We start from the raw sequence: 7,280 nt of genomic DNA, 5'->3' as shown, positions 1-7,280 counted from the left end.
ATAGATCTTCCATTTTGATTGCCAGTCTGAGTTTTAAGGATCAGGCAGCTCTACTATGTAGTTCCTGGATTATATTTGGCTTAGTGGCATCTTCTAACTTATTTTTGTACTAATTAAAACAACGTCCATGATTTTCATCAATTTTATTTAAAGTTCTGCGGCAGATGAGAGGAATGTTAGTGTATTTCACATAGCTCTTATTCATTTCTGGGTTTTCAAGATTTCTAGGGTGATTCAGTGGAATAGACTGGATGATTGGTGTTCCAATCCTTTGAAATAAACTTTTTCTGGATGAATGCAGTCAAAATACATGATATTAAATATATGGTTTAATATTTTGTTGATTTTTAAGAATTGTAAGTATCAACTGATACAGGAAATAGACTAATCAGGTTTGGGTATATAGGGAACGATACTTAAGTTTTTCCTCCTACACTGGAAACTCAGCAAAAATCTTCTCCCTCCACCTGCTATTTGATATAAAAGGAAAATTCCAGTTAGCATCAGTGAAAGCTTTAAGATTAATTTTTGGCAAGACTATCATATGGGAAGAAAGGAATAATTTTTACTATGGTCCTAATGCAGATCAGCCTCCCTTTCCAGCAGTTGTTATTTATAGTGAGAAGAAGTTATACAGATTACCTGTTAGTAATCCATTCTGGGAGTCAATAACTTCCTTGCACATAGGACGACCAGATCTAAGATACAAAAATCTAGACAGCCGCTGGATAACAGCAAAGAATTAGAATTTACTGCCATCTAATGATCCATCAGGTATTTGCAGTCCAGTCCTGATAGCTCTATTAAATAAATTTTTATTGAATGCCACAACTATATGGACAATTATTTGGGCTAATGTACAAATCTGTAGTGTGAAAATAGAAACCCTGTGTGTACGTGTGCACGCGTGCATGCATGCATATAAAAAGTTATTGCAAAGCTACAAAAAGTACAGAAAAAGACAACTATAATGATAGGGAACAGCTCCCCTTTGTGGAAAGATTACAATATTTTTTTTCAGTTTAGAAAAATATCAAATAAGAGGCAAATGATAGAGATTTATGGAATTATGCATAATTTCTTCCCTCTTTCATTGCACTGAAACCCAGATTCATTCGGTGAAGTTAAATGTAGGAAGTTCGGGACAAATAACCATCAGCATTTCTGCGCATGGCTCATAGTATATATCTGTGAGGGATTGGATAAATACACGGAGAATCATAAGAATCTGCAGGATGGACTGGCAAGTGTTGAAATGTGTGTTGCAGGATTGTAATGCAAACTCTACCCCTTACATACTTGGTGTGACAGTGTAAAAAAATAACAAAAAGACAGAGCTTACATTATGTCACAAGTTTAATCATTTTGGCTAGTTAAGAACAGTTGTCTGTGTGGAGTATAGTTATAAATTATGGCAATTATTACGTGTTTCTGACTAATTCTGGCTAAGGAGCACAAGGGAAGTTATGCTGTTGCCTTCATGTTCTGTTTGTGGACTTCCCATAGGCATTTGCTTGACCAGTGGATGAATACCTGCTGTATAGGGCTATGGTCTAACTGATCCAATAAAGCTGGACTGAAAGATTGTATTATTAGTGCTTTGTGCTGAAAGATTCTGGCAATGAGACTGTCATGGGAAAACTAATCATTATATAAAAATTGTAACTTTAATTCACATTACTTTTATAAAACAATCCTTGATTTGCCCTTCTAACCTACATTTCTTGATTTGCCCTTCAGAATAGAAGAACTCAAAACTTTATTTTAGTCTATTAGCTATAAACACATAGCAGGAACACTGTGAATTATCTTTGACAGTGTAATAGGAATGTAGAGAACCTTAGATTCTGCTGGACCACAGTGCATACTGTAGTCCTTGAGGTATGACCATTTGTTCAGCGACCATTCGAAGTTACGACAGGACAAAGGGACTTATGACTGGTCCTCGAAGTTCCAGCCATTGCAGCACCCCCACAGTCTGGTGAACAAAATTTGAGCACTTGGAAACCAGCTCACACTTATGACTGGTTGCAGCATCCCACAGTCACATGATTGCCATTTGCAACGTTCCCTACCAGCTTCCCACAAGCAAAGTCAATGGGGAAGTTGGCAGGGGAGGTCGCAAGTTGCTCAGGTAAGTCTCCCCCACCCCTCGCCTTTCTTCACTCACATGCACCACACCCTCCTTCCCCGCCTTCACTCTCATGCACCCCATGCCCTCTTTTCCCAGCCTCCCTGTGCTTGCACGCACCCTGCTCCCTCTTTCCTTGGCCTCCCTTTGCTCACACACACCCCGTGCCCTCTTTCCCTGGCCTTCGTGAGCTCACGCTGCACTGCACCACAGCACCTCCCTCCCCCAACTCATGCATGGCCTGTGCTGGGCTTCCCAGGGACTCCCCTCACCCATGTGGCACCCCCACATGCTTTACCTGGGACTCCCTCCACTTCCCGCTTAATGACCCATGTGTCTGGGGTTATAACAACAACTGGGACTGCCTGGACTGCTGTCACTAAGCAATGCAGTCATGTGACATCACACTGTATGACCACATTGCTTAGCGACAACAATTCCAGTCCCAATTGCAGTTGTAACTCGAGGACTACCTGTACCTTATTGTTCTCAATGCCGTGGATGTGGCCCCAGAATCCCTTTAAGAATCCCCCCCCCCATTTTTAATTGTGAGAATTATGGAGAGTAATCATATTAATTATACTCATTTTAATTACAGTTAGTTTTTATCCTGCCCCAACCCTTCCTTTATCCTGGTTAGGTTCACTCTACAACATATCACTCAAAGGCCAAGGGTGGCCCTCAGTCCATCAAAGGTGGTGCAGCCATTGCTGCAGAGAGTGATGATAATATAATACTTACCCTACATTCTTATCATGGTCTTCCTGTTGTGATTTGTATTATTATAATTAGAAGTATCAGAGCAAGAATAAAATGTCCAACTACCAAAAGACCAACTGTGTTATTTTATATATAAGCCAGATAGTGTCAAATATTTATTCAGGAATTCAATGACTTTTATATTTTGAACCAGTGCTGCTCTTATAGGGCAGAATAAATCTGGACAAAAGCTTTCATCTCAATTTCAGGAAAAAGTGTACCTTCTTACAGTGCTTAGAATGAAGCATTTCTTACTACCACAGCTGTAGCTTTTCAGGTTTTTGCCTTTGCGTTATTTCTTTTTTCTTTTCTTCAGTCATGCTGGTCATAACATTAGTAACAGTTGGTTTTATCATTGTATGTTAGTGTTCAATGAGGCACAAAAAGGGTAAGCTGTTGTAAGTAAACAGGCTTTGAATTTTGCACAATCTTTCATGTGGGGACAGCTCACTAACTGATAAGCCACTCCGTTTTCAATGTTGATATGCAAATCCAGTGTTCAGCAACACAATCTGTGCTCCCAAGTTCATGTAGCTCCTTTAGCCAGAATTATTGCAAGGTAAGCCATTTTGTGTGTTTACATTCTCAACTATATTGTTTCAAGGGGACAGTACTACAGTCATCATTTTGCAGGCCTAAAATGACTTGTTTGAATTTGCATGGGAGCTCAGGAATAGAGCCAAAAATAGTGGCTTATTATGTTGAATGTCAGCAATTTGCTTTCTTTGTTGGGATAGGCAATCATGACAATATGGGTAGTGAATATTTTCTCTGCTTCCTGCCAGACAAAATAGCTAGAAAAGGGTACAGATGTTTCAAGCATTTTAACGTGTTACCTTCATTAGGATTATCAGATCTGTGCTGCAGAAATCTGTAAGACCACTTGATGGCAGCAAAGATCTATCTATTTGTTACTACCCAATCATCACCTGGATTTTTGCAGCCCAGATCTGGTAGCCCTAACCTTGATCGTTTATTTAAAACTGTCATTGGCTGTTTCAGTACCTCACTGACTGCTATGAAAAGTCCTCAGCAAAGATACTTGCTGAGTTTAGAGAACAGCTTTTCAAAGAATAGGAGGAAGTATTGTGGCTGGATGACTGCTTATGCACCAGTGTGTATAACCTTTAGACAGGGAGAATGTGAATGAAGTACTACCTCTCAGCAGTGTTCCACCATTTTACAATATATTTAATGTTTTAAAATAAAGTATCTTTAAGCATGAAATGAACCAGACAGAAGTAGCTTGTGATATGGGTAATCATTTTTACCCCCTCTCTTGACTTGTATGGGGTAATTGGAAGCTTCTGATATTAGCAGTTATATCAAGAAGTAGATAAAAAGATCTTGCTCCTCCTCAGGGCTACATGCTCACACCTACTTTCCATTGTGTAGTTACGGTGCTGTCAGCATGTAAGCAGCCTTGCAAGTAAAGCTGTTTGCCCTGTTCCCTAGAATAATTGTTTGACTACAGCAATTGCCTGCAATTTTGGGAAGGGGAAGAATATCTTAACGTCCGGACAAGGCAGGATAGAACAGGGAAATCTAACTTGTAGAATAAAGATTGGAGGAGATTCTCCCACAGGATATATGTGACTAAACTTAGAAAAAGAAGGGGGATTTCCAAGAAGATGAGATAATAACTACTTGTTCCCAAGTTCTGTTTAGACTTGGAGGATGAGTCAGCTTACATGAGCCGATACAAATAGCCCAGTATATCAGCAGCCAACTTTGGTGAAGCCGTGTCTTCCTCTTGTTGAGCAAATGCTCAGCAGAACACATCAGCTGCTGCACACCATCGCATCAGGTCTCATAGTTGAATAAGCAGTGAGAAACGTTTCCTTTGCCATTTCTCGACCATAGTCTATTTTCAAGGTGTCATCTACGTAGATGGTCGCCATGCCCACCCTGTCTGACAAGACCAGACATTCAGAAAACAACTTACCTCTGATGGGTGCCTCTTCTTTTCTGTCCAGTGTCCTGACAGCTGGTGCTTTAGGGCTGGAGTTGCTGTCTGTCTCTTCCACCTTGCAGTGAGCTCCTTAGGATATAGCTCTGTCCAGTATGAATTATTTTACTAACCCAGGAAAGATTGTCTCGAGATCTCTTCCTCCTCCAAGTATCATAATTCTGACTCACGGAGCACCTGCACAAGGAGATTTGTACCTCACCTCTAAGAAGAGGTATCTGCTGCTGCCTTAGAGGAGGACTCTGTTGTCTCCTCTTTTGGAGAGACAACCTTTATTGCTGTATGTGAAGTTGCTGCATTACTGAAAAGAACATCCTTCTGTTCTTCGGCACATACCCTTATGCCTATTCTCACTTATGCCAATCTATACATTATGCCATATCTGACTTCTTTGAAAAAATATGTGAATAGCAAAGGAAAAATTAATAGGATATTGTAGCCAAGAGCAACTATTCTGGAATTTGTAGTCACACATCAGGAACATGAATCAGAATTCCAGACTATGGATATTCCTGCCTAATACCTGTGTATGTATATCAGAGCTTCTGTGCAACTACACCCATCTATATTTTTTGTTAATCTTTAGTAATGTTTTAACTGATTTTTGCAGGTTCTCAATAATTTATGAGACTTATTTCTATCACTTTATATGATTTTATTAATGTTGATAATTTTGTTATTTCTACCTGACCCCTTTAGTTAATTGTGACCCAATAAGGAAAGGTATTTGGGAAATGTTAATTTGCATGGTTACTCAAATAATTTTAATTGAAATCTTGTATATACGTATGTATGTATGTATATGTATACACACACACACACATATACATACACACACACACACACACACACACTACATTATACTACATTTGGTGGCGGGAACACCATATTTGGTAAAACTTTTGTTTGAAGTTATCAATTCTTTAATCCATTTGTCTTTAGCATGGCTTGGTACCAACTCACTTGATAGAACATAATAGATTCTGTTTCTCTTTCTGTTCCAGACCCCTTAAATTCTTTTTCTTTACATATTTGTTACTGTTCAGAACATTGGTAGCTAAATTTCCTCCTTCCTCAACAGTATGACAGCTATTGAGAGGTTGTAATTTGAAATTAAAATATTGGGGCCAGTGAAACCAAATGTGTTGTGGAATTCCAGAATAGAAGGAACAGTTTACAATGGTTACCTGTGCTATGAAATCAATCTTTCCTGAAATTCTGTGGGCCAAAAAGATGAATTTTGATGTTAGACCTTGAGTCTCTGAAGCCGACAGATATTTGAACAAGTCCAGTATCAAAGCTGCTACTATTTTGTTTGCAATGAGAAAGTGGAATCAGAAATAACATGGAATGTAAAAAAAAAAATCAGTCTCTGTCTCTTCAATATTTTAAGTACTAAAAACATCACCCGTTTCCTTCCACCAGTTGCTATATTGTTTATAATTTCAGAAAGGTTTCTTTTCTTCCTCTTTTTAAGTAGTATGTCAGAATTCAAGCTGCTGTTTCCATCTACACTGAAAGAAAATGTTTATTTGTAGCCATTTCAAACTATTTTCCCCCATGCTGTTTTCCAAAGCTATTTTCAGAAATTCACCTTCCCAAGACCCAAATAAAAGTGCTCCCTCCTCATTCTCCTTTTCCTTTCCCACAATCTTTTGCTACAGTGGATTAGTGAAGGCTCCCCAAGCAATTTAGAACTTTGAAAAATCTGGTTCTAAATTAGAAACCACGTGGAGAGGTTGCTTCATCTCTTGGACACACACAATCCCAGGAAAAGGCATGTTTGGTTTACAGAGGGACAGCAAGTACAACATGCATGCCTCCACACACTCTAAATTACTCTTTCCTCTTGTAGAGGCACTACACAAATAAGGTACTTGTTGTAAAGATTGCTCCTAAGATACGGTAGGCTGTGGGGACAAGCAGGAGGCAGAACCACAGCTATTTCTTGCATTTTTCATTCAGCCAATAGCAACTATTCTTTGGGTAGATTATATAAAAAGAATCACAGCAAAATAAAATATACAGAATTCATATGATTTTAATCTCTTACAATGCTATCCCTACTTCTGTGAGAATTTCTCTTTCCAAGTTCAATGATTCCTTCACACCAACCCCAAAAGGATGATAAAGCTTTTAAATTCACAATTTCTGCTACCTTTGATTGTCCATGTGTAGCAGTTAACAAAAGCTAGCAAGGTAATGCATCTGGCTTTATTCTTCTGTATTCTGGAAGAGATTTCATATGTCACAGTATTGCCTTTTACAAATATATTTTCCCTGTTTACAAGAACAGGATTTATTGTACTTCTCTTCAGTGATACTGTTTGTGTTCATCTGTAGGATGAAAAAAATGACAGAAACAGCATAAAACTACAACTTGCAGAGAATTAAAGCAATCTGATTCTAGACAGAATAAAA

The sequence above is a fragment of the Candoia aspera genome, chromosome 2 (assembly GCF_035149785.1).
Source record: "Candoia aspera isolate rCanAsp1 chromosome 2, rCanAsp1.hap2, whole genome shotgun sequence".
In the NCBI taxonomy this organism is placed as follows: domain Eukaryota; kingdom Metazoa; phylum Chordata; class Lepidosauria; order Squamata; family Boidae; genus Candoia; species Candoia aspera.
This window is presented reverse-complemented; position numbering follows the sequence as displayed.